A 27,809-nucleotide genomic window follows, 5' to 3' on the forward strand; every position below is an offset into this window, starting at 1 on the left:
CTGGAGACTCACAAAGTGGTGCAAGTGGGAGTTCTTCCATAACAGCAGATATGGTGACAGAATTTGAGGGATATGACCTGACGTTTTGTGAGCCGCAGTCCACGCTCTGTATGGAGTTGTAACGGTAGAGGGGCAGGACGTATAATCCGCTAGCTTCCTATAAGGCAGGTTCCTGAGGGCTTCCCATGATCCCACTCGTAGGGCTAGAAGGACTGACCCCACATCAGATTCATCTACATGGAACCAGCTGAGCATGTGGTGGATTTGACTTGCTAAAAACAATACAAATGTGGGAGTCCGAGTCCACCCTCTAGAATTGGGGCCGTAATTACGTTCCACGATAACCTGGGCACTTTATTGGCCCATAGGAATGGAATCAGAATGGAGTTTATTCTACGAATATAATTCTACGTTATGGGAACCCACAGGGGAGAGTTGTGTTGCTTGTGGAGAAATTTGAGCAAAAAATATCATGTTCAAAGGGACTAAGGTAAAACTTAGTCCCTTTGTAAAATGTATAATGAAGCAATAGAATTCATAATGAATCAGATAAAATTGAGCATAGGACTGGCCAGATATGGGATGACTGTGACGTAGTTGGTCAGCTTAAATATATTACAATATATGGACAAACAATCCCTGTTTTGTTTAAAGGGTAAGGCATTTTTCAGTAGCAGTATGGACAAAATGTCTCCGTCTTAAATATATTGATAATGGGTTGAATGTATTTGTGTATATGTATTTTGTGGTCACAGCCTCATTGCACCCCCTCCTAATGGTTTTAAAAATTAGTGGTGAGCACAACTTTCCCTTGTTTGTTATAGGCTCAATGTTGTCTTCAATAAAGAGTCTTGACAGTCGGCCAGAAAAAGCAAAAGGTTGTCAGTGTAAAGCACCAGTTTATCCTCCAGAGTGCCGTTTTTTAGCCCTTTTATGTCTGGATTCTGCCTTATGAGTAGGGCTAGTGACTTGATGGCAATGGCAAATAAAAACGGCGACAGGGGACACCCTTTCCTGGTGCCCCGTGCCAATAGAAAGGGATCAGAGAGTGCCCCATAAATTTTAATCCGAGCTGTTGGCCTTTGATATAGAAGCTGGATCCAGCCTATGAAATGGGGGCCAAATCCAAAGCACCTGAGAGTTTCCCACAGGTACATCCATTCTACTGAATCAAACGCTTTGGCGGCGTCTAAAGATACTATTATCCTGGAGCCTATGTTGTCATGTTGGGTTTGTAGATGTGTATACACCCGTCTGAGGTTAGTCAAGGTGGATTTTTCAGGCATTACCCGTTTGATTGGAGTGAATGATGGAGGAGATCACCTTAACCAATCGCATTGCTCTGATTTTGACAAATATTTTGGTGTCTGTGTTGATCAGGGAGATTGGCCTATATGCATCGCATTGTTCAGGGTCCTTCCCTTCCTTTGTATCAGAATTATGATTGCAGAATGGAATGAGAGAGGAAGAGTGCCTAATTCAATTGAGTTTAGGAATATTTTGTTGAGGGAAGAAGAAGGGGTTTGCCTTACATGACATACCACGCCACTGGAAATCCATCTTCTCCAGGGGTTTTACCCTTCGAGAGTGAGGCCAGGGCATCTGGTACCTCTAGTTTAGTGATTGGACTATACAAATACAGAGGCTCCTCAGGCGTCAGGTGGGAAATTTCTATAGAGTCCAGGAATTTGTATAGTTGTTCATCAAAGTAATGAGCTTTGGAGCTATACAGATCCTCATAGAAACTGGCAAAACACTGTAAGATGTCCTGTGGGTTAGAGACCAAGTTCCCCCTGGAGTTCCTGAATCTCGGGATCAGGGTCTGCAAATCCTGTAGGTTAGCAAGTCTGGCCAGCAGTTTCCCTGCCTTGTCCCCATGATCAACACCTTCTGGTTTAGATAGAGGAGTCTCTTTCTTGTTAGTTTAGTTTGCGCAAGTTCAAGGTTCCTTTGGGCCTGACTCAGACACAGTTTGTTGCCTTCCGTTTGCTCAGACTTATACTTGTTTTCAGCCTCCATAAGGGCCTGTTCAGCCTCCACCACCTCTGCTTTGCTTAAAGTTTAGGCAGTCGCAACTTCCTTAATCAAGACACCCCTGGCAACAGCTTTGGATGCCTCCCTTAACAGAGCAGGAGAGGCTGTGCCTTGATTGATGGACCAATATGCAACAAATTCCTCCAGGGCTTGGTCCCTAATTTGGGGATTAGTAAACCATAACGGGTTAAGTCTCCAGTTTTCCCGTGCTATCTTGGGGCCTGGTGCCAGAAACACCGATAACAGGGAGTGGTCCGAAAATGCCCTAAGGAGGTATTCCACCGACTCGACCAGCTGTGCAAAATCAGCGGAGGTGAGAGCCATATCTATGCGTGACAGTGAGCCATAACTGGGGGAATAGCAGGAGTATTGCTGTTCTGTCGGGTGTTTCCATCTCTACAATTCCAAAAGACCTAAGGATTCAGTCCACGTTTTGAGGTTTAGACAGTGGTGCTTAGCCTGGCTCAACCTGTCTAACTGGGGATCCACATTATTAAAGTCTCCCAGCATGCAAATGGGCACCGCAGATAGACCAGCGATGATTTTATGAATTTGTTTTAGAGCCGCCAATGAGAAGGGGGAGGACAATATACATTAACAAGCACTAGTGGTTGGTTATTGATTTTGCAATGTAGTACTATGTATCAGCCTTAAAAGTCCATGCGGAAATCTAAAAAAATCAAACAGCACCCCTTTCCGAATCAGTATGGACACTCCTCTCGCATGGGTTGAAAAAGGAGAGGGATAGGCGTGCGCTACCCAAAACATTTGAGGGCTAGCAATTTCTGGCCGGTCAGATGAGTCTCCTGAAGAATCAATACTGCAGGGCGATATTTCTTAACATAATCAAATAGTAAGGCTCTTTTGAATTTGCAGTTGAGTCCCCTAACATTCCACGATACTATAACATGCATTTTGTAGTGACATATACATTCTCAGCAGTGTACACCATTACAGAAAAGAAAAATTTAGCAAAGAGAAAAAAGAAACAATAAAAACATAGAAAAGGTAACGCCCAACAACCCTCATCCCACCCTGCCCATCCCCCTAACATGGGAAAACTCCTCTGGGGAGAAAAAACAGGGGAAACTGCTAACTTGTAGATGAGTTAGTACTGGTCAGCCCGTACCATGGGCATGTGATATCCGTGTGTGACAATCGAGAAACATGTAGAAATTAACCATGTTATACAAAGCAGGCTACCAAAAATGTAGACACGCAACCCGTTGCAGGCTGGCTCCCTATGTGCAGGGTGAGTTCTGGTGAGGCCCCTAAGAGCTTATACCACAATAGCTATGGGTATAATAATCCGCTGCCCTGGAGTAAAACCTTGAGTCTGGTACTTGTAAGACGTCATGTGGGGGCGCCCTGCTCAGAAACAGGATCTGGCTAACAGTAACTTCGTTGTTTGGCCCATAGTGAAATGGGTGGATGTCCCGTCATACATATCCTGCCAACAATAAACAGGGCAGAGGTTTTCACTTTTTATTATTTGTGGTTTTAGAGTTATTTAGCTTTTTATTCAGCAGCTCTCCAGTTTGCAGTTTCCACAATCTGGTTGCTAGGGTCCAAATTACCCTAGCAACCACACATTAATTTGGGAGAGGAACTCCCCAAATCAGGAACTTGAATAGGAGAGGCCTGGATAGAAAGAGGAGCAATAAAAAGTAGCAATAACAATACATTTGTAGCCTTACTGAGCATTTGTTGTTAGATGGGGTCAGCGACCCCCCATTTGGAATTTGGAAAGCATCAGACGAAGAAAAAACTTAAGCGATAATGAAGAACAATTGAAAAGTTGCTTAGAATTGTTCATTCTATAACATACTAAACGTTAACTTGAAGGTGAACCACCACTTTAATATGAAGGCCCCACCTTACGGTAGAGTACCCACACCCACATTTTTACCTACCTGACCCGCAACTGCCTGATCTGCAAACTGATCCGCGACTCGCTGACCACCATAAAGCAGGAAGTGCCGTTGCTGGAAACGGGAAGTGACGTCATCAGAAGTGGGCTAGGCAAGAAAAAAAACATTTTTAAAGGAGTAAAACTTTTCAAGATCCACAACTTGACCTGCAAACCCTCAGACCCCCAACCTGCATCTGAAAGTCCTTCCTACAACCTACAGGTTTGCTGCTTTTTGGGGGGTACCCAACACCCTGCAGGGCTCTACCCTGGGGTACTCAGACTCTTAGGACTGCCCTGCCTGGGAGCACAGGGAAAATGGCACCAATCAGCTCTCCAACACTTGGATGCTCCATTGGGGTAAAAGGCGGATAAATTATAGTCCCTCGTACCCAGTGTGTTATAGTTGACAAACAAGCCCATTTATTGTGGAGGAGAAAACGTGTCTTTGCTGATAGAAGTGAATCCTCGTCAGTCTGCTCTATGGAATCCCATTCAATAATCGCACGCAATAACGTGGAAGTAATTATTCTGCCGAGAGATTCTAATGAGCTTTTAGTCTTCTATCCGTGCAAACGTTGCTCAGAGACGCGTTGTGGTTTCCGATGGTGTGTGTGTGGCAAAGTTGTGTTGGGTTCTTATCTGAGGTTCCCAGACTGTAGAGCTTGACACCCTTGGGGGCAGTGACAGATGAAAGCCTGAAGGGTAGCTAGGGTGAGATTTGGGGAGAAAGCATATTTGTTCTCCTAAGTACCCCTGAATGCCAAGTTTGAAGGGCAGTTAAGATAAGATGTTGGGTGTCTTTTTTCGTAAATATCACTGATCATCTTGAAGGCCAAGTAGGTTAATGGATGTCTAGTTTCTGTCCTACATACCCTGAAAGACAATCATGAAAGCCAGTTAGGGTAAGATTTGGGTTAAGTGCCTGGTTTCCTAGATATCCATAAAAGCCCATAGGGAAGGTCAAGTAAGTTAAGACTTCTGGTGGATGTCTATTTATGTCCTACATACCCCTGAAATACCATCGTAAAGGGCAGTTAGGGTAGGACCTTTGGAAAATGTCTAATTTATTTCCTGAAAGACAATCATGAAAGCCAGTTAGGGTAAGACTTGGGTTAAGTGTCTGTTTTCCTAGATATCCCTGAAAAATCATATAGAAGGCCAAGTAGGTGGATGTCTATGTTCTGTCCTACATACCCCTGAAATACAATCGTTGAAGGATAAGTAAACCTTAAAAATAAGTGAATGTAAAATTGACGAGAGGGCTATTCTAAGCACCTTTGCAATTTACATTCATTATCTATTTTGTTTTTATTGCAAGATATTAAGGAATACATGTACTGTTAATATGAATGAATTGTGTTACAACAGCGCCACCTGCTGGTCATTTCCCACCAGTCTGACCAGCAAGTAGTCAAGGAAGTTGTCAGGAGAAAGAAAGAGGCTGCTCTGATGTTCTTTTGCTTAGGAAAGATTTGGAAAGGTTTCTAATTGTATTCCTTTTCTTTCTTATCATTAGATTTGCTTTCATTTTGAAGAGACTGTTTTTTGGAGGAGTTACCCTTTAAAAAATTAAAAAGGAAAACCACAAGTTATAGCAGAGCATAAAACAGACGTTAACTAGTCTTACACGGAATCCTTTATCTTTGATGTCATCCTCAAAGTACTTTAAAGTGTTGGTGAATCCCCTGAACGTGAGATATTCTTTGACTAGATCATCCGTGAGCTCCACTGCCGACGTCATCACAGGTTTTTCTGATTTCCGGTAGAAAAAAAGAAGGAAAAAAAATGACATCTGTCATCTTATAATTAAACTACTGGTAAATGGCAGCATCATTATTTTCTACTTTTTTTTCTATTCTTAAGGGGAAGTCTCACATTCTCTTACTTGGTCTGGAAAGATTTATAACAGATATTTAGAAACATTGGGGTAACAGTCACCCTGCTATAGTTCCAGGGGTACCCAGGGTACAAATAATCACCCCAAATCTCCCCCTAACTGACCTTCAGACTGGGCCCCCATAGCTCATAACACGGTTATATATAGAATCATTGGGGTGTCACCCTGCTATAGTTCCAGGGGTACCCAGGGTACAAATAATCACCCCAAATCTCCCCCTAACTGACCTTCAGACTGGGCCCCCATAGCTCATAACACGGTTATATATAGAAACATTGGGGTAACAGTCACCCTGCTATAGGTAATTAATGTATATGGAAAGGAGAGAAAAAATGAAAGTACTAACCCATATAACTGCACCCTCCCATCCATAAGCTCCGGGGCTCATATGAAGTATTAAAATTAAAACATAACTTTTATTATGCCGTTAAAATCGGTGTCCAGTCTGCAACATTAAAAGACCAGTTAGAAGCAGGGGACTGATTGACCGGCTAATGGGAGGGTTATGGATATAAAATGCTAACGCACCTGTGTAACCAGTAATAGTTTAATGGTCACAGTGGGTACTGGGTATCTTAAATACCACCAAAATGTGATACCCAGCACAGTCACTCAGAGAATGCCCATCGCAATGCCAACCCCTTCACCCACTTCGAGATCCCTCCCATATACAATTAATTATCTGACCCTGCACATCTACTGTGCTTGATGGTTGGTGCTCCCCAATACTCCATTCTTTTGCATTATTACTCTTTCCTATCTTCCTTTGGAATGTCAGGGTGTAGCGCACATCTTCTTGATCTGTTTGGGTAGATTCGTGTCAGCCCCCATTGTTAATTTGCAATCTCGTTTTGAGAAGTGGTCAATTCAATTGTCTGATGTATTCCAAGTTGAAACAGGCAGTAATAGCTCCCAATCAGAAGGCGACTGGAAATGGTTGCTATGGGAATACCAGCAGCAACAGATGAAGTTGACCAAAGCATGGTGGTCGGTTTCCACATTTAACAAATATATAGAGGACAATATTATCTCTAGGGGGTTGCGCATTAGGATCCTCCCTACCTCTGAAATTCGTGATGATAACTTTAAGAGGAGGTGGGAGGAGATACTGCATAAATGTTCAATGCAACTACTCACTCGAACTCGTGAACACGAGCAACAGGTTGTATCTGATCTAACTATTAAGATCAATGATATTGAGAAACAGTATGTGAATTCTCTCAGAATGAAGTATACATTTCATGTATGTCCAGAATTAATACAGAAATAGACCGGGTTGCACAAGAAATAATTGATAGAAAGAAACAGAAATATTTGAGAGATGCTACGGACTATACTATGGGTACGGTGTTCAAATGGGGACGTAGAGTTACCAGTAGAAATACATCCCAAAGTGATCTATCTAGATCAGAAAGATCGGATGATGATAGTGCCACCAATCCTACCCAAGCTAACACTACGGTACCTTTTTTAGGGATAGACAGCAGAAGAGGGTCAGGAGAGGGGGGAAGAGAGTTAAGAAACAGAGACAAATGGGCCTATCGGCGTCAGGATCACTGGGAACGCTATCAGAACAGAGGGAGGAAAACTCCGAGACATTAAATATCATTAATCTCAGGGATCATATCCTCTCTGAAAGTCAAAATACAGTTCTAAAGAGGGGTCTGTCCTTCTCTCCTAGTTATGATGTAAATCCCTTCACTTCATATAAAGATTTTTTCCTTTTCTGTCGGAAACTCTTGCTCAAGAAACATTTCCACCAAGATACTAAACAAAATGAGCATGGTTTGGTCAATCCCTTAATGGCTATACCAGATCCAATAAACCCACACAATTTGACACACATCACATCTAACCTGACAACTGAGTAAATAACGTTTCAACAAGCCCTTTCCGATCGGAATGACTTACTGATCGAACAAACCGATCCTGTGAGATCTTTGAAAGCCAAGAGTAAATTCATGCCTCCCAGAAATATAAGCTCTGCAGTAATTGATAGGGGTACATATCTGGTGGGATGTGATGTAGAATCCCTCTATTCTTCCACCTCCCATAAACAAGGCTTACGAGCCATACGATATTTCATGGAAACAGAAAGTGATTGGGACAATCAATATATAGATTTCATGGCCGATCTTACAGATTTTTTTCTCAATCACAATTTCTTTGTATTAAATGAAAAATTGTATTTACAACTAAGAGGTGTTACTATGGGTGCAGCATTCGTCCCCACATATGCAAACCTATTCATGGGATGGTGGGAGGACAATTGGGTTTTGGGAGATCAGATGGCCCAATACACCCAATACATTTTATACTGGTTTTGCTACATTGACGATCTGATATTTCTTTGGACTGGTACCAAAGAGGATTTAAGCGATTTCCTCAAATGTCTAAATATTAACCATCTCAATATCAAACTCACACATACCATCAGTGACGTAAGCATTGACTTTCTCGATATTACAATCACCAACAAAGAGGATGGGAACATTGGTACTGATTTGTACCGCAAAGCTACTGTGACTAATTCCATACTTCATTTTCAGAGCCATCACCTAATGGCAACCAAAAGGGGAATCCATTCGCTTACGCCTTAACGGTTAGCGCACAGGGGTTATTCACGGAATGTGATTGAAAAAGCTCATTCTAGAGCAATCAAGACCCCTAGGAGCTCTTTATTGGAGGTACGCAAGCAATGCCCACGTAATACTGAACAGCCTATTAGGTTTATAGGTACCTACTGTAAGCAATGGCCTATTATTGATTCAGTACTGAAAAAACACTGGCAGATCTTACATACTGACCCAGTCCTATACACAATGGTGGGCCCACGTCCATTGACCTGTTGCCAACAAGCACCTAATTTAAGAGATCGCTTGGTCAAAAGCCATCTTAATAAACAGCGGCAAACAGTAAGAAGTGGCACCTCAGCATGCGCCAAATGTAAGTCCTGTAAATATATGCACAGAGTTATGTTTTTGATAAATTTGGCAAGAAGCATCGAATTATACACAACTTTACATGCAACACGAACAACATCATCTACATGTTAACTTGCCCTTGTAACAAAATATATAGTGGAAAAACCAAACCGAGCCTTTAAAAAGAGACTTATGGAACATGTTCACAGCATTAAAAATGCATTAGACCTATTAAAAGCTAACAAGAAATTATCACCAGTTAGCCGTCACTTTTCTGAAACTCACAATCACTCAAGTATGGGCTTAAAGGAGAATTCGCATCCCCCTTCCCCCCTACCCTAAATAGGCTCCCTTCTCCCCACTGGCCTACCTGGCACCCTGGGCAAATGCCCCTAACTTTCTACTTAGCCCTCCTTGCAGGTCCTGTCCAGCGGAGTTCACAGCAGCCATCTTGTTTCCTTCGGTCTTCTTCCTGTAGTGATCTGCATTTTCGGGCGCATGCTCAGATGGAGGAATCTTCTGTTGTGGAGCTACTGCACATGTGCCGAAAGTCACGAAATTTCTGGGGGGTTTTTTTGCGAAAATTTTGCGACTTTTTACTAGAACTGAACCAGGAGTTGTTGATGTGGGGCGTGGCGTGGTCTGATGGCGACCTAGCTGCACGCACATTGAAAGAGCTCTGAACCGCTGCCATCCTGCTAGCACATTTACAAGCACCAACATCGATAACTTTAAGCAAACGCAGCACCGAATGCTCACCTGATCCTGGGGAAACCGAAGATGGGTAAGAACACGCACAAAACCAGGTCAGACGCAGCCGTGCGACTGGAGCAATATGCGCATGTAGCTCATCAAAATGGCGCCGACTCCCCAGGCTCATCGCAGCAGTCCCCTGCACCACCACTGGTACCAAATGAAACCTCAACGGCACCTGTCCCCGATACGATAAACCCCTCTCCCGCAGATCTAATGATGGCTATTACACAATGCCAAACTACTCCAGCAGCCACCTGTCCATCCAAGCTAGAGGGGTTGAAAGTTGATCTCTCTCTTATTCAACAAGATATGCAGAACATGAGAGAACGCACGGGGCGGCTGGAGGAACGAATAGAGGGGTTGGAGGACCGTACAGTTTGGGTTCCAGGGGACTTATCTCAACTGAAAGAGCTCCTACAAACCGACCAAATTGATGATTTAGAAATTAGGCAAAGGCGTTCCAATGTCAGGATAATAGGCCTACCTCAACGAGTGGAGGGGCTCCACCTGGAACTCATGCAGCCCTAAAAGCAGCACGGAGAAAAGGAGATATATTATTTCCTGGGGCAGCCCATCCCGTCAGTGCAGACATCAGGGTTTAACCTTGATACCTCTGGAGGCAGGACAAAAGGATTCTGAATTGTAGCTCCTCACTCCTTGGTAATAACTGGAGTTCCCGCCTCACACTGGCAGTTTCTTTTGTCCTTCTACAGGAGGTAGGACGCTGGGGTTATTCCACAGATTTAAAAAAAAACAGTGTTAGTTAGGTTTTAGTTTTTTCAGAGGGGGTGTGCTGGGCCATTCCCTAGGGGTCCGGGCTGGGCTCCCCCTCCTTGTCAGTTGCCTGCCAAGTGGGGAGTACCAAGGCACCTTTTTGTTTGGTCACAAGTGGTGTGCCCAGGACAGTCAGGCGCTAAGGGGTACGAAGAGGAGACTGGCAATTCCCTCCATCAGTGACTGAGGAGGGAATTGCTTCAGATGCCTGGGGCGCTTCACGGAGACAGACCGCCTTACAGGCAGTATGGGTTGGTAAGACTTCCCCCCTTTAGTGCAGAAGCGCCCTTACCAAACTCGCGCCCTTTTACTGCTCGGTTGCTAGGTTACGGCACGCTCACTAATGCGACTCTCATTCTCAGCATGGGACTTTCCGATATTTCCGCCCTTCGCAACGCATCGCGCTTGTTATTCGCCATTCCAGGAGTCGGAGAGCTGCTGTAAAGGCGCATTCTAAAACGCCAGGTTTTATATTCATCGGGTCTCACAGCAATGGAGGTTCCTAAGGTGCTCTTAGAATTAATCCAAGACATGCCACCCGCAGAGATTAAAGCCAAAAAAGTCCAAGGCAAAATATAATGAGGGTCAAAAAGCGTGACTTGCCTGACCCACCTCCAACGCTTAGCCCACAACCCTTGTCCACCAATGAGCCAGAACTCACTAGACAAGAGGACACCGGAGGTGAATTAAGTAATATCATTTAGCAAGCAGACTAAAGGTGGCCATAGACACACAGATCCTTTTGTACGAATCGAGGATTCGTACGGTTTTTGGATCGCGTGTGGCGTGTGCCAACATCTTTCGTCCGGCGGAGAACGGTCGTTTGGTCAGGTTTGATTTTGACCCGACCGATCCCGCCAGAGCCCACGGCACATTGTAATCAGATCGTTAAGCCATACGACCGAACAATCAGATTACCCCAGATATAGCCATGTTTGTCAATGGCATATCGGGGAAAGATCCGCTCGTTTGGCGATGTGGCCAAACGAGCGGATCTTTGCATCTATGGCCACCTTTAGAACCAGAACAATCTCAGTCTTCCTCAGATGGGCAACCTGGGCCATCATCAAATCCACAACAAAATCAGCTTACTGACATGGTAAAGTGGGTTAAAACGACCATCCAACAGTCTATGAATTACAGGGCACATTCTAAGTGAAAGCATAGATCTCCCTCCTTATCTTCAGACCCAGATTTGTCCTCAGAGGAGGGATCGGGGCGCTCTTCATTTTCACAAGATTCAGAAGCTTCCTTATCTGAGGGGGAGTGCACATTGTGTATTACTTCTGAGCAAGGGCGCAGACTACTAAGGGGCATGCTTCAAAACTTTTTCAAACCTGCCCCAGTATCAAAAGCCGACAAAGTATTAGGTATGCACACAAAGAAACTAAAATGTTTTCCAGTGTATAAGTCCATAGCTCAAAGTATTGAGACGGAGTGGCGTGCACCTGAAAAACGCATGAGCATTAGGAAAAAAAAATTTTCTAAATACCCAGTACCACAAAAGTTCGGTTCAAAATGGGACAAAGCTCCCAGAGTGGACTCTGCAGTATCCCGCCTATCCAAATACACTACCCTTCCAACAGAAGATGCAATGGCATTTAAAGACCAAATGGACAAGCAGATGGAAAATAATCTCAGGAGAGGCTATACCAATACAGCAGTTATATTCAGACCAATAACAGCAGCCACAGGGCTAGCAAGAACAGCAAAGTTCTGGACTCAAGAGCTCCTACAACTTTACGGGCAAGATTCATTTTTACTAGCTGAACTTAACCGCATTGCTACAACTTTGATTTCCTAAGCGATGCCGCCATGGAGGTCACCCATTTAGCAGCTAGGGCATCCGCTAACCTAGTGGTAGCTCACAGGGCACTCTGGCTACGCCAATGGAACGGTGATAATGCATCCAAAGGAAAACTTTTGGCCCTGCCTTTTTCAGAAGAACACCTCTTTGGACCAGAGCTCAAACAATTAATCACTGAGGTAACAGGCGGAAAAAGCGCATTCCTGCCACAGGGCAGGAGATTTCATCCTGAGCCGGAACGCAAACAACAACAGAGGTCTTGGGGGACTCCCCCAAACTCCTTTTGTAGTTACAGAAACCAAGGCCGAAAACAAACAATAGAAAGAGAACCACTTGACCCTCCCAACAAAAGCAAAGTAGGAGACCAGGTGGTCAGAAGCCCACAGAAGCATGAAGGTCCACCCACACCAGGGACGGAGGAGGCTTCTCCTTTTCTCTCAGATATGGCAGACTACTGGGTTCTTCAGATAGTTCAAAGCGGCTACAAGATACCTTTCGATTCCCTCCCATCCCGATGAGCATTCGTACCCTCATCAATACCCCACATTCTTAGTAGACAAACAAGGAGGTCAATTCAGACCAGTCCTAAATCTCAAGCCTCTCAACAGATTTATCAAAAAGACAAGGATCAGAATGGAGACCCTTCGCTCCGTAATCAATACAATGGAGCCAAATCACTTCATGACAACCATAGACCTCAAAGAGGCCTATCTCCACATCCCAATGCACCCAAATCATCAACGTTACCTGTGTTTTGCGGTAGGCCAGGATCACTACCAATTCACAGCAATGCCGTTCGGGTGGACCACTGCACCAAGGGTGTTCACAAAAGTCCTGGCACCTGTCGTTGCTATCCTAAGAAAAATGGGAATACCATCAGTTCCATACTTAGACGATATCCTCATAAAGGCACCATTGTTTGCTCTCGCAACACAGAACAGGCAATTCAGATCTTACCAAAATTCAACCTCCGACCTACTCAAGAGATAAAATTCTTGGGAATGATGTTCAACTCAAAGTCATGCAGAATCTTACCCCCAAACGACAAGCTAGTCAAGTTACAACTCTCAACCAAGAGATTTCTCAGTCAAACTGTGACGACATCGGAAGACTGCCTCAGACTCTTAGGCCTTATGGTGTCATCACTAGAGGCATTACCTTACGCACATTTCCACATGCGCCCCTTGCAGACGAAGTTCCTTCATCACTGGAACAAAAAGCACGACGATCTCTCTCCCGTCACACACATCAGCAAGGCAACCAGAACTCAGCTGGCGTGGTGGACGAACAAAAGCAACCTCACACAGGGACGCCTTTGGTCTCTCCCCCCATGGAGAGTGATCAGCACAGATGCCAGTCTCACAGGGTGGGGAGCAGCCATGGAAAACTTGTCTTGCCAAGGACAATGGTCAAGAGAGGAATCAGAGCTCCACATCAATATACTGGAACTCAGGGCTGTTCACAATGCTCTACTACATTGGGCTCCTTTACTCAAGTCTACGCCAATCCGAATCCAATCCGACAACACGACAACGGTAGCGTACCTAAATCATCAAGGGGGAACCCGCAGCAAGGTAGCAATGGAAGAGACTTGTCAGATATTCCAATGGGCGGAGTCCAACATTCCAGCATTATCAGCAATTTACATCCCAGGGGTGGACAATTGGGAGGCTGACTATCTCAGTCGGAACAAGATAGATCAGGCAGAATGGTCCCTTCACCCAGACATCTTCCAAGCAGTAGTGGCCCAAATGGGGTGTCCAGTGATAGACATCATGGCATCCCACAAAAACAACAAACTACCCAGGTACTTTGCTTGCTCCAGAGACCCGGGGGCAGAGGCCATAGATGCACTAGTGGTTCCATGGTCATTTCGGATGATTTATGTATTTCCACCATTTACTCTGTTACCACGAGTCATCAAAAAGATAAAGACAGAAAAAGTGACAGCCATCCTGATTGCACTAGACTGGCCGAGAAGGGCGTGGTACGCAGACCTTGTCAACATGTCAGTGGGGCCCCCATGGCAACTGCCTCTCAGACCAGACCTTCTATCTCAAGGTCCAGTGTTTCACCACAATCTGGAAATGCTACACCTGTCGGCACGGCACTTGAAGCCCAGCTATGGAGAGACAAGGGTTTCTCAGAACAAGTGATTACAACACTTCTTAAAGCGAGGAATCAGTCCACGGCCAAATCATATCATAGGATATGGCGTCTATTCCAAGCATGGTGTTCAAGTATAGGATTTTATTGGCAGCATTGCTCTTTACCCCAATTTCTCAGTTTTCTACAACGAGGCCTGGATAAGGGCCTTAGCTTAGCGGCATTAAAACTCAGACTTCAGCCCTTTCTACTCTTTTCCAATTCCAATGGGCACTCCTACCGGAAATTAGATAATTCTTCCAGGCTGTACCGCACATCAGAACGCCCTATAGAGACCCAACTCCCCCATTGGACCTGAATCTTGTTCTCAAGAGCCTGCAACGACACCCATTGAACCATTGGAATCGTGTGAGCTTAAGTATCTCACGTGGAGAGCGACTTTTTTAACCGCTATCTGCTCAGCTCGCAGAGTTTCAGAAATTCAGTCTCTGTCGGTAAAGGAGCCATGGATGATATTCCACAAAGATAAAGTGGTGCTCAGGACTCCACCTATATTCAGACCAAAAGTAGTATCGGCTTTCCATGTTAACCAAGAGATCGTATAACCATCACTATGCCAAGATCCCAAGAATGAGACAGAAAAGACACCACACACTCTTGATGTAGTTAGAGCACTTCGAATCTACGTAAAACGTTCCGCGTTTCGGAAATCAGATGGCCTTCTGGTGACTTATGGGACTGCAAAAAAGGGGCTTAGGGCATCTAGCCGTACTATTGCCAGATGGTTAGTAGAGACTGTGGAAAAATCAACAACACTAAAGCTGCGATCCCACTCTACAAGAGCAGTCAATACCTCTTGGGCTCTCAACAATTTGGCCTCTCCAGAGCAAATATGCAAAGAAGCCACATGGTCCTCAGTGCACACTTTTGCAAAATTTTACCAACTTCACACTTTCGCATGAAGCAGCATTTGGGAGGAAGGTTCTACATACAGTGGTTTCTGGAACTTCTGAAGCCCTCCCAGTCTGGGTACATGACGGCTTTTGAACGTCCCCAGATGTCTACACTGACAGGACGGGCTGCCCCAGGAAAAGGGGATTTTCTTACCGGTAAATCCTTTTCTCCTGGGTCCGTACTGTAAGTGCAGTAAGTCCCTCCCTTTTCGATTTTTATGGAGGTGTTGGCGATTTGCCAAGGGTCCTTTCGGCCCAGTTACTATTATTACTAGTTGATAAAAAAAAGTGTTGTTACAATGTTCTACTGTTACGGTTATGCTCCAATGTTCCCTAGTATTGTATTTTGGATGACAAACTGCCAGTGTGAGGCGGGAACTCCAGTTATTACCAAGGAGGGAGGAGCTACAATTCAGAATTCTTTTGTCCTGCCTCCAGAGGTTTCAAGGTTAAACCCCAGACGTCTGCACTGACAGTACGGACCCAGGAGAAAAGGATTTACCGGTAAGAAAATCACCTTTTGAAGGAGTTTGGACTACTCTACCAAAGTTCAGAAAAAGAGAAGCTCATATCAACGAGTCAAGTGTCGGATAAGGGACCTGGGCATTGATTACTCAATGATGTTTCCCACCAAACTCAAGGTACTAGATGGCAACAAATCCATTTTCTTTGACAAGCCAGATGCAGTTGCCGACTGGTTGGACCGCATGCAGACCCCGAAACGGAGTCCAAGACAATAGAAACCTTGACTATCCGTCCTACCTACACGAGAGCATCAGTGGAAGACTCCTGATCTCAGACTGGTATAGTATGGCATTGATATTTTTATTAACTACCAGATGGGACACTTATGACACTCTGACACAATAAGATATATACCTATACATATATTTATATGCCTGGACTGTGCCTGTAGTATTTCCCTTTCCGAAGTCTAAAATGTTTTGTTTGGTCGGAGCATGTAGCAAACAAGATACATGAGAATCCTCACCGGCCTAGCTAGGCAAAGGCATCCTGCCCTGTATTAAGCCAGTTGGCAACAAACAAAGGCAGTCCATGGTTGCCATGTTGACATCAGGCACTTAATAGCCTAATGGAGTGATCCTGTGGTCAAATAATACTGGTCCGCTCCTACTGGACTCTTCAGCAAGGAACTGGGGCAAAGGACTTTCCCAACCTTTCACTCTTTGGTTTGCACATATATATATATATATATATATATATATATATATATATATATATATATATATTCACAAGATGGTGCTATGTTTCTATATGGTTGAACTCTGACTTTGCAATTGTTGGATCTAACTCAGACCCCACTCTAGTTGGTGTCACAATAAATATATCTGCAGGTTGGGGGAGGATACCGGGAGGGGGGAATGCTTTGTTGGGGTGTATGTTTTATGTGTGTAACATCTGTCTATTTTCTGTTTCCTAACTTTGTCTCAAGGGCCATCCTCTTGATGATGAACGTTAACGTGGATCGGGGCAATGGAGGAGTCCCCGGGCTCGGCCCAGGCACACCATCATCCAAGCATACAGCTCACCCACTAACTGACGGCCCTGGGGCTGCCCAAAATTGCCTACTACACAACATATTGTACTACTTCCTTATGGCGGATAACAAATTTAAGGTATTAACATGGAATGTAAGAGGGTTGAATGATAAGATCAAACGATCAGTGATACTAGATACATTGAAAAAGTCTGGCGCTGACCTCATCCTCCTCCAGGAAACCCATTTGGTTCGGCAACTTACACGTGCCCTCAAACGACACTGTTTATCTGCAGCTTACACCTCTGAGTACTCTACTCACTCCAGGGGAGTGGCCATCCTGGTCTGGAAATCCCTAAATTTTCAATTCGAGGGCCTTACCACTGATAGATTTGACAGGTACCTGACACTTCAGGCCCAAATTTTTGGAACATCCTATATCATAGTTAATGTCTATATTCCACCACAGCAGATATGCACTTACTAAATGAGATAATGCTTAAAGTATCTGCGTATGGCCAAATACCTACAATTTGGGCAGGGGATTTCAATATGGTTCTGGATCCAGTCACAGATAGACTTAAACCCAACCCCCATGACTCTCCCTCATTTGCCAACTGGGCTGAAGCGCTTGGTCTGACGGACGCATGGCCCTGGAAAAACCCACAATCCAAACAATTTACATGTTATTCAACAACCACAGCAGCCTTCTCCCGTATTGACCTATACCTAGTTACTACAGAGATACTACAGGTCCTGGAGGAGGTGCAGATCTTACCTAGAGTATGCTCTGACCATGCCCCAATGACACTATGTGTTGGAGGCAAATCTAAACATAATGGTTTACTATGGCGGCTCCCCCCTAAATGGATACAACATCCCAAAATAATGGAGGAAATTCCCTCCGCACTAAAACAATACTGGGAGGCTAATGAGGGCACCCACAGGTAGTGTGGGACACAGCCAAAGCTTATACTAGGGGAACCTATATTGCACTGATTAAATCAGTAAGACAACAAACTAGCTTGGAGGTGACACCAGCACACTCCAGGTTGGTAGAGGCAGAGAGAGCCATGGCCGACTCCCCTACGGTAGAAACAATAACGGGAATGGCTGATGCTCAGAGGCAACTTAATCTTTTGTATGTAGACAAATACTCCCAAAAGGAACTCTATAAAAATGCTGCTTGGTTTGATAAAGGGGACAAGAATAAGAAGCTGTTGGCAACATTGGCCAGGGGGCTCTTTCACATACAGTAATAAGAGGTGTGTATAATGATGCTGGAGTTCTAATTACAGACATCAAGGGCTAGCCAATACATTTGGACGTTATTTTCAATCTACTTATACTGCACCTCCGACTAAACCCATAATGGAACTCACAGACTACCTAAATTGCATCACATTCCCTCAACTATCCACTGATCAGGGGGTTCAATTAGATGTAGATATTACCTATGAAGAGACAGACAGGGCCATATCTGATATCCCATCAAGTAAAACCCCAGGTCCCGTTGGTATCCCAAGTGAATGGTATAAGGCACATGGTAATTTGCCCCAAAATGATGTGCTTGGTTCAACACAATTACTCAAGATAAGATACTTCCAGAATCCTGTTATCGGGCATATATTACACTAATCCCAAGCCAGGTAAACCATCTGATAGATGTGACTCGTACTGGCCCATTTCACTCCCTGTGACCTTAAAATATTAGCCAAAATTCTTGCCAACAGACTTAAGGGAGTGATTGAAGATCTTGTGCACCCAGACCAGGCCGGTTTTATGCAAAATAAATCCACTAATATTAACTTGAGGCGCCTGTATACAAACGTGTCGCTTAGGCATGACAACAGTGGGCAGAGGGTGGCAGTGTCACCTGATACTGCTAAAGCATTTGACACGGTCAACTGGTTGTACTTATGGGAGGTACTGGCCTGTTATAACATAGGACCAAGATTTAGGACTTGGATCCACGCATTATATGCCCATCCACAGGCAAAAGTCCTAGTAAACGGAGTGCTTTCTAATACTATACACCTAGAACGGGGAACGTGCCAGGGCGCCCCCTCTTGCCATTTTTGTTTGCTTTGGCCATAGAACCATTAGCAATGCAAATTTGGGAAAACCCACAGGTAGAGGGACTAGTGATGGGAACTGTCACCGAAAAGCTGTCATTATATGCAGATGACATGTTAATATACCTGGCAAATCCTAACTGTTCACTGACAGCCCTTCTGCAAACAGTTTGCCACATTTGGCAAGTATTCAGGACTCAAGGTGAATGAAAACAAATCAGTTATATTCCAGATAGATGCCTTTCCACAGAATTACCCCCGGAGAGTTGGCAACTTACAAGTAGTAGATACTTTCAAATATCTTGGGATTGAGATAAATAAGGACTTGCAAACAATATGCTACTCTTAATCTAGATCCTATAGTAAGATCCTTTAGTGCAAAACTGGATACCTGGCAAGCTCTTCCACTTCCTGGTAGAGTAAACATTTTCACCTGCCCAAATTCCTGTATGCTTTTCAAACCTCCCCCATAACCCAGAGGGTAAGTTGGTTCAAATGAATAGACAATAAGGAACCTCATTTGGGAGGAGGACACCCACGCATAGCACTCAAAACATTATGCGCTCCAATAACAGGAGGAGGATTAGCCCTGCCTGACCTCAAGTTATACTTTTTGGCCAGTCAACTGGTCTTTGCGCATTGGTGGATAAATCCAAAACTAGATAACCCAGCAGTGATCTTGGAAGCAGCATCAGTAGGCTCCTTTGAAGCCCTATGATGATGAGCGCTGGTTTCCTTCCGTAACTCTGAATTGGATTCCTTTGAAGCCCTAGCTAGATCACTATACAGGGGACCGTCCCAATATTATACCACCACATTACCTATACTAACGGTAATCAATGCTTTCCAAAAAGCACTAAATAAGGCATTGGGCACCACTTTACACCAATCTGTATGGACCCCCTGTGGGGCAACAACAATCTACCCCAATTTCAACTGATCCCTGAAGTTAGTTGTCGGGCAGTACATGGTATTAAGGTCCTACAAGACATAGTAGAAGGAGGACAACACAAACAATTTCCAACACTACGACAAGAATTGAACCTCCCCGCCAGTATGATATTCAGATACCTCCAGTTGAAACATGATTACCTATCACAATTCCCCAACAGACCAAAACAGCTCAAAGAAACAACCATGAAAAAAGATTTGCTTCAAGCAGCACTACGAAAACCACTCTCATGGTGCTATACAATTTTACAAAAGATGGGCCCCAACCCACTAGAAAAGGTTAAACAGACATGGATGAGGGATATTCCTGAAATGAATGAGGAAATGTGGAAGGATGCTTTACAACAAGTACCTGAACTAAATCTCGATGAGAGACAGGTTTATACAAAATTCCTAAACAGAGTATACTACACCCCGTACAGGTTAGCGAAATTGTACCCCACAGCAACTGACGTGTGTCCAAAATGCAGTGTCTCTATAGGAACATACCTTCATGTATTTTGGGGATACCCGGAAATACAACAATTCTGGATTGCTGTAACACAATAAATGACGGCATAACTTGATTTACCCGACACCCGCACCCCTCTCACCTGCCTTAGCTTAGTGGCGGACTTTACACACAAAAGCCTATGTTATTTACACTTACTGTACTATGCTAAAAAAGCGATATTACTTCAGTGAAAATCCACGACTGCCCCTACCCTTCGTTTCTGGGAGCAACTGATTAATGACTCTCTTACCAAACAAAAACAAACCTATATTGCTAGAGGGTGACCCAGGAAATGTGACACAGTGTAGGGTACCTGGGTGATGGCCCAGAGACAATAAATGGAAGTATATATATCTGAATGTAATAAAATTCATTCTGCTGTATACCACTCAATTTGGCTCTTAAGACACTACTCTTCTTCTTTCTATCCTCTCCTTTCTCTATATGTATGAAAATAAAAATAATGAAAGTTTTTGCTTTTCTGTGACCGGTGTGGGATCAATACTAGTCAGTTTTATTTGCTGTCCTCGTGCAATTACTCCCGCACGTATAACACCCATGAACTGACCTTAACCCAAGTGCGACTCACAACTAATAAGATGCAGAAAATAAAGCTACAAAACTCTGAGCTTATAATTCCTTCCCACAGGCCCATTCCCTCTGATTCATTCAAATATTCTTTACTCTCCTGCCCACGCACAGCCCCAACTCTGATCCCATCAACTTAATAAGAAGAGTCTCGGGGGCCCATGCGCACAATGGAGTGAGTAACACGCAGCGCAGGGAAGCTCCGTACCGACCAAGCGAAAACGCCCGCTAAACGCACGTTTATAGCAGCCGGATAGAAGCGGGTGTTAGTGTAAGCATCTGAGCACATAGCGATGGGAAAGAAAAAGCTGAAAGAAGCATCGGGGACGATGTCTCCATACTTACAGAAAACACCAGCTACACGCAGGCCTGCACAAGATGGCGGAGAGGACTTGGATCTAGAATTACCATCTGACTCCTGGGCTCCTATCTCACCTAGACACACAGAGAGACCCCGGGAAACTCCTCATGCTGCCACACTGACGCAAGATCAAGTATCTGTAACCGCTGAGGTACTTGCACAGCTCTCCACTATAGCAGCCGCTATCAAAATAGCGCTTAAAGATATACAGTCTGAGGTGACCAGCCTGGGGGAGAGAACGGATCACTTGGAGAATACAACAGATGAGCTTATTCAAAGACACACCATGCTAGAGGAGGAAAATCACCTTCTTAGATCTCAACTGACCTCTCTAAAATCACAGAAGATCTGGAAAACAGATCCAGAAGACAAAACCTAAGGGTGAGAGGGGTCCCAGAAGAGGAGCCTACCCAAGAAATTAGAACATATCTGTGCACGTTATTCCAGGCCCAGACTGACAATCTGTGGGTTCTGGCAAATACCAGAGGGGCTGCTGTAAGTTGCCATAGACAGTCACTATTTATTGGGCTGGTGAGGTGCTGTTTGGGCCTTTGTGTAGCTGAAATCCCAGGGCCTATTTTGAATCTCAGTCCAGACCTGTCTTATTCTCATCTATTAACCCAGAACTCCCCCCAGAAGCCTGGAGGTCTGATAGAGCACATCAGGCACTAGGACCCAGGCGGACAAGCTCTTCTACACCACCAGATATTTTGATATGTCTGCACTTTTTTGAAAGCAAAGAAAGCATAATAGATAAAACGGGGAATACCACCCACATTGAGCACCAAGGGCATCGAATCCAGATCTTTAGTGACCTCTCTCCTATAACGCTGGCTAAACATCAGGAGCTACGACCAGTAACCCAACAGCTCAGACCGCTGGGGCTTTCCATTTAAGCTTATCGTGCTCAAAGACAACCGTCAATTCATACTACAGGATCCGGCTCAAGGCCTTCATTTCCTGAAACCGCTGGGGATCAGATCAGCCACAACAACCACCAACCAGACAACATGAGCAACTGGAGAAACTTCAGCCAACATGGGAAAAGGTTAAAGCTGCAACACAGAAGCCCCGGAATGATTCTGTTACCCTGAGACACACCTCAGAATAAGATGACTGAGAAACAACGGGTCGAGTCGGAAATCACCTGTGAGTAACTTTACTATATAACATACACTCCTTATGGCAGACCTGGACATTCCCCTGAACCAGCAAAGGTGGTCTGTCTGCTCCTTGATTAAAGAGGGCTTAAATGACACAAATATTCCACATTTTTTTTCTACAAAGGTTGTACAGAGGTTGTTGTTTACATTGTCTGTTAATTTGTTGGAGTCATTCCTGGGATTACTCGCACTTCAGCGGATTCTTACACTATGGGTCTTATCATTGGCCGAGATGTTCTATATCCCTTGGTCCAGATTACTTAGCATCCAATGCAGCTTCCCATACTAATATATCAAGATGGTGAAGGTAATATCTTTAAATGTTAATGGTCTTAACAGCGCTAAATGCTAAATGGTAATAAGAGAGATACATAGACTAAAACCAGACATTGCGATGCTCCAGGAGACTCATTTCAAAGACTCTGAGAATCAGATCCTTAAAACCAATTTGTACCCTAAGGTATTTCAATCTTGTAGGAATACCAAGAGGACTGGCCTTCTCACTATGGGGCAAATTCACTAAAGCGCAAATCGGCTAACGCTATCGCAAATTCACCAGTGTGACGTAATTTCATTACTACGCTGATTTACTAATGGGCGCTGGCGTATATTTGCTAGCAGGGCCGCCATCAGGGGGGGACATGGGGGACAAGCGTACCGGGCCCGGGCATGAAGGGGGGCCCGGCAGCGCTGCATTTTTTGAAGATCCGGGCCCCCCTTACGAGCGCCCGAGCCGTACGTCTTGCCTCTTGCGTGCCGAATGCGGAAGTGCCGAAAAGCCGATGCGCCGAAAAGACCCGAAGTCACGGAAAAAGCCGAAGTCACGAAGCGCCGAAAAGACCCGAAGTCACGAAAACAGCCGAAGTCCTGAAGCAGCGCAAAGACCCGAAGTCACGAAAACAGACGAAATTTTTTAATTTTTTTTTGGGGCCCCAATTTTTTATAAGGGGGCCCTGACCATCAATAGCTTTTTACAACTTGTGTGGGGGGGTTACTTTTTTAGCGCTGATGTCTGTGTGGTCTTTTAACTGTGATGTGGAGTGGGCGGGATATGGGGTGGAGCTTGGTCGTCAGTGTGGGCGGGGCCCAGGGGGCCCCAAAAATTTTGTTGTACGGGGCCCCGTGATTTCTAATGGCGGCCCTGTTCGCTAGCGAGGTGAAGTGGACCTACTCTAGCGCTACTGTCCACCCTTACGCCAGGCAAAGTTTGCTTGACAAATTAACGCTCGCGCAACTTCACTACCTTTCGCCTCCCTGAGCTCAAGTTCAGATTTTAGTGAATTAGCGGCGCCCTGCCGAAGTGCAGCGAAGGCTGCGCTAGCTCAACTCCGCAGGTTAGTGAATTTGCCCCTATGAATCATAGGAACTGCCCATTCAAACCCACCAAGGTCTTAACAGATCTAAATGGCCGTTATTTATTTATTGAAGGGACTCTGGAAGGGAAACCACTTAAAATATCTACTCCCCGAACTCTAATCAGCTTACCTTTCTTAAATCGACCTTATCTAACGTTTGCTGAGACTATCATTTGCCTATTATAATCGGAGGAGATTTTAATTTGGTAATATCAGAGCTCAGGCACCATACTTCACCTCCCCTACAAACCGATTATAAAACCCAGTGCCGAAGGTTTCGTCAACTATTGCGCAGACTGGACCTTCAGGATGACTGGCGGATCCCCACCCTGATGATAAATCCTATACATTCTTTTCAACAAGGCATCAACTCTACTCACGACTTGATTTTATTTTAATCCCTAGAACTCTATTAACCTATCGAGCATCCTCAGATATTATTCCGATTCATTGGTCGGACCACTCAGCGGTTTTGCTGGACATAGAATTGTTCAAAACTCCAGGGAGAAATACGCACTGGCGTCTAAATGAAGCTCTGTTGAATGAACCTGATCTATGTTCAGATGTATTACAAACCATGAAATATATGTTGTGTGAAGCACATAAAGCAGTCCTCAGGGGTAAATTTATAGCGATATCAACTCATCGAAAAAAATCCAAATTGCATACAAAGATTGCCTTGGAACGGATACTGAAAACACTTGAAAACACAGCACATAGAAATCCAAATGCAACAATACGAACAGAAATTTGTTTACTTCGCAAACAATTAAAACCACTAATGGTAACAAATATTGAAAAAGCATTACGCTGGACCAAGCAAAAATATTATGAGCGGGGTGATAAGCCGCACTCCCTTTTGGCTAAAAAATTGAGAGACCAACAGATACAATCTGCTATTTTAAGGTGATAAAATGGCATATGTACCCTTGGAAATCACTTAAGCTTTCCGAGATTATTATACTACACTCTATAACCTCCCAGACCATCCGATTCATCTATATAGGATCCAGTATCAACGGAGGGCTTTTCTAGAGGAAAATATTAGCACTAAGTTTACCCCTGAGGACTTGCACCACTTAAATAAGGAGATAACAGCGGAAGAGATTAAGGACACAATTAAATCCTTTCCCTCCTCAAAGGCTCCAGGCCCGGATGGCCTTCCCTATTCCTACTATAAGAAATTTGTGGAAATTTTGACCCCATACTTGGTTCAACTATTTAATTCATTTCTGAAAGGAGAAACTATCCCGTCCACAATGTTATCTTCTTATATCAGCCTAATACATAAGGAAGGTAAGGACCCATGCCAATGTGGTAGCTAAATACCTATAGCCCTTCTAAGTTCTGACTTAAAACTATTCACAAAAATCCTAGCAAACAGATTAGCCCCTCTCATGCCCAAAATCATCGACAAGGACCAAGTAGGATTTATTAATGGTAGACAGGCAGGAGAGAACACAAGACGTACCATTGACTCAATTGAAGCTATCCATAAAGATAAAACTCCTGTCCTTCTTTTAAGCTTGGATTCCGAAAAGGCATTCGATCGCCTACGATTAGATTATATGTTTGATCTCCTTTCCACCCTTGGATTAGAAGGTCCCTTCTTAACAGCTATTCATGGGTTGTACTCATCACCTAGAGCAAATCTCAAACTCCCTGGAGCACCCGTCCATTCTATTCCCATTAATAACGGTAAGAGACAGGGGTGTCCCTTATCCCCCTTATTATATGCCTTAAGCATTGAACCCCATGCCTCAGCCATTACAAATCATTCAGATATTCTAGGTCCTAGAATTAAGGATCATGAGTTCATCATTTCACTTTTTACAGACGATGTCCTCTTGACAGTGACTAACCCAACTGTGTCACTCCCTAACCTTCACAAAATTCTAACTGAATATAGACTATACTCGGGGTATAAACTTAACATGGATAAAACAGAGGCCCTCCCCCTGAACCTACCGATAGATATTAAAAATGCTCTATCGTCAACCTTCCACTATAAATGGAAAGATCATACAATGAAGTATTTAGGAGTCCAGCTTACTAAAACCTATGGCACTCTATACTGATATCATTTCCCTCCGCTTATACAGAGAATAAAAGATCTTATCCATAGATGGAACCCTCTAACTATCTCATGGCTGGGGAGAATAATAGCATTAAAAATGTCTATCCTCCCAAAGCCATTATATTTTTTCGAGACTACCTATACTAGTACCGAAGGCGGTCCTTAAGGACTTACAGACCATGTGTTTCAAATAGGGATGCACCGAATCCAGTATTTTGGATTCGGCCGAACCCCCGAATCCTTTGCGAAAGATTCGGCCGAATACCAAACCGAATCCTAATTTGCATATGCAAATTAGGGGTTGGAAGGGGAAAATATTCTTTACTGCCTTGTTTTCTGACAAAAAGTCAAGCGATTTCCCTCCCCGCCCCCAATTTGCATATGCAAATTAGAAATTGGATTCGGTTCAGATGGGCAGAAGGATTCGGCCGAATCCGAATCCTGCAGAAAAAGGCCGAATTCTGGCCGAATCCCGAACCGAATCTTGGATTCGGTGCATCCCTAGTTTCAAATTCATCTGGGGAAAATTTAGACCTAGAACGGTCATGTTGGCTACTAAGAGACAGGGGGGACTAGCAGCTCCAAACATCAAAAGCTACTATATGGCAGCCCACCTACGCCAAGTAGCAGGGTGGACAACTTATGAACCAACCTCGAAATGGGCATACATAGAGGCACTATGGGTATCCCCTATTTATTTAGCTACTTTTCTATGGCTCAAGGGGCCAAAAGCCAAACTACCACCTGGAGCTCTGAGCCCTATAATATTCACACTACGTATTTGGCATAAGTGCAAACAAAGGTACAATCTAATAAGCCCTCACCTACCTCTGACTCCGATACTTGATAACCCCCTGTTTTCTCCAGGTATGCAGGAACCCTTTAAATCATGTTGGGGCTCCAATCATCTATTTATGGTTCATGAATAGTCTCTGGTTGGGAGACACAGACCAGGATTTGTCAGTTATACAGGACTGTCAGCAAATATTCACATTTATTAATGAAGGGAACATTTGGGGACCCCTGTACCTCACCATAAGCTGCTTAATTTGTGTTCCCAGTACTGACAGGCTCCTTAGAGATTTGCCCCTCTGCCCCCTGGTATCTGCCCCCAGCCCTGCTCTTATGTACCAACATTGTAGCTAAATACATGTTCCCTTTATCCAAGTCTGGAACTAGGGGTGGGAAGCAGAGGCACGTGCCATAGGGACAGTAGGGGGTGATAGTAAATGAGTGGGGGACATACAGCAGGTCCCATAGAAGAGAGATGACTTTACCCATAGGGATTTGACAGTTGGTTTTGTCTGTTGGTTGGCTCAGTGTTAAGTGTATATTCCCTCCAAGACATTTTTTTGCCAAATATCCCTTATATAAGTGAAAAAAAGGGATAGTTGGTGCCCCCCAGTCTGGAACTAGGGCTGGGAAGCAGAGGCACGTGCCATGGGGACAGTAGGGGGGTGATAGTAAATGAATGGGGGACATACAGCAGGTCCCATAGAAGAAAGATGTATTTAGATCTAAGGATTGACAGTTGGTTTAGTCCATTGGTTGGCACAGTGGTGAGTGTATATTCCCTCAGGGGTTATTTTTGCCAAATATCCCTTATATTAGTGAAAAAAGGGATAGTTTGGTGCCCCCCAGTCTGTAACTAGGGGTGGGAAGCAGAGGCACGTGCCATGGGGACAGTAGGGGGTGATGGTAATTGAGTGGGAGGGACATACAGCAGGTCCCATAGAAGAGAGATGACTTTACCCATAGGGATTTGACAGTTGGTTTAGTCCGTTGGTTGGCTCTGGGTTAAGTGTATATTCCCTCTGGGGTTATTTGACAAATTACTTTTACTACAATAAAACAAAAGGGCCCAGGACCTGACAAAGCTCAAATTTAGGGGACAATAGATCTCTGCCTTCCTCTGTATTATATAGGAAATATTACGCACTAAATCATTAACTTGCCTTTTTATTCTCTTTTCTATACAGATTGCTACAGAGCTTTTCCTGCTTTTTTTGGACTGTGATTTTGCTGTTACACCTGCCTGATAACACCTGGGTTTATTTTTGGCTTCTCCATTGTTCAGTCACATCC

General features: G+C 44.3%; 1 protein-coding gene and 1 long non-coding RNA gene across 5 annotated transcripts in view; one reads left to right on the forward strand and one right to left on the reverse strand.

Annotated features, from left to right (window-relative positions):
• LOC121400953 (interleukin-17 receptor A-like) overlaps positions 1-27,809 on the forward strand; it is a 1,044,048-nt gene that overhangs the window by 162,600 nt on the left and 853,639 nt on the right. The gene's annotated exons all lie outside the window — the stretch shown is intronic.
• Positions 3,993-26,653, reverse strand: LOC121401061. Its single transcript, XR_005966090.1, has 3 exons — positions 26,553-26,653; positions 5,574-5,698; positions 3,993-4,052 (listed from the first exon to the last, which is right to left on the reverse strand). It is a non-coding gene; the product is annotated as an uncharacterized LOC121401061 (long non-coding RNA).

The sequence above is a fragment of the Xenopus laevis genome, chromosome 3L, assembly GCF_017654675.1.
Source record: "Xenopus laevis strain J_2021 chromosome 3L, Xenopus_laevis_v10.1, whole genome shotgun sequence".
NCBI lineage: Eukaryota > Metazoa > Chordata > Amphibia > Anura > Pipidae > Xenopus > Xenopus laevis.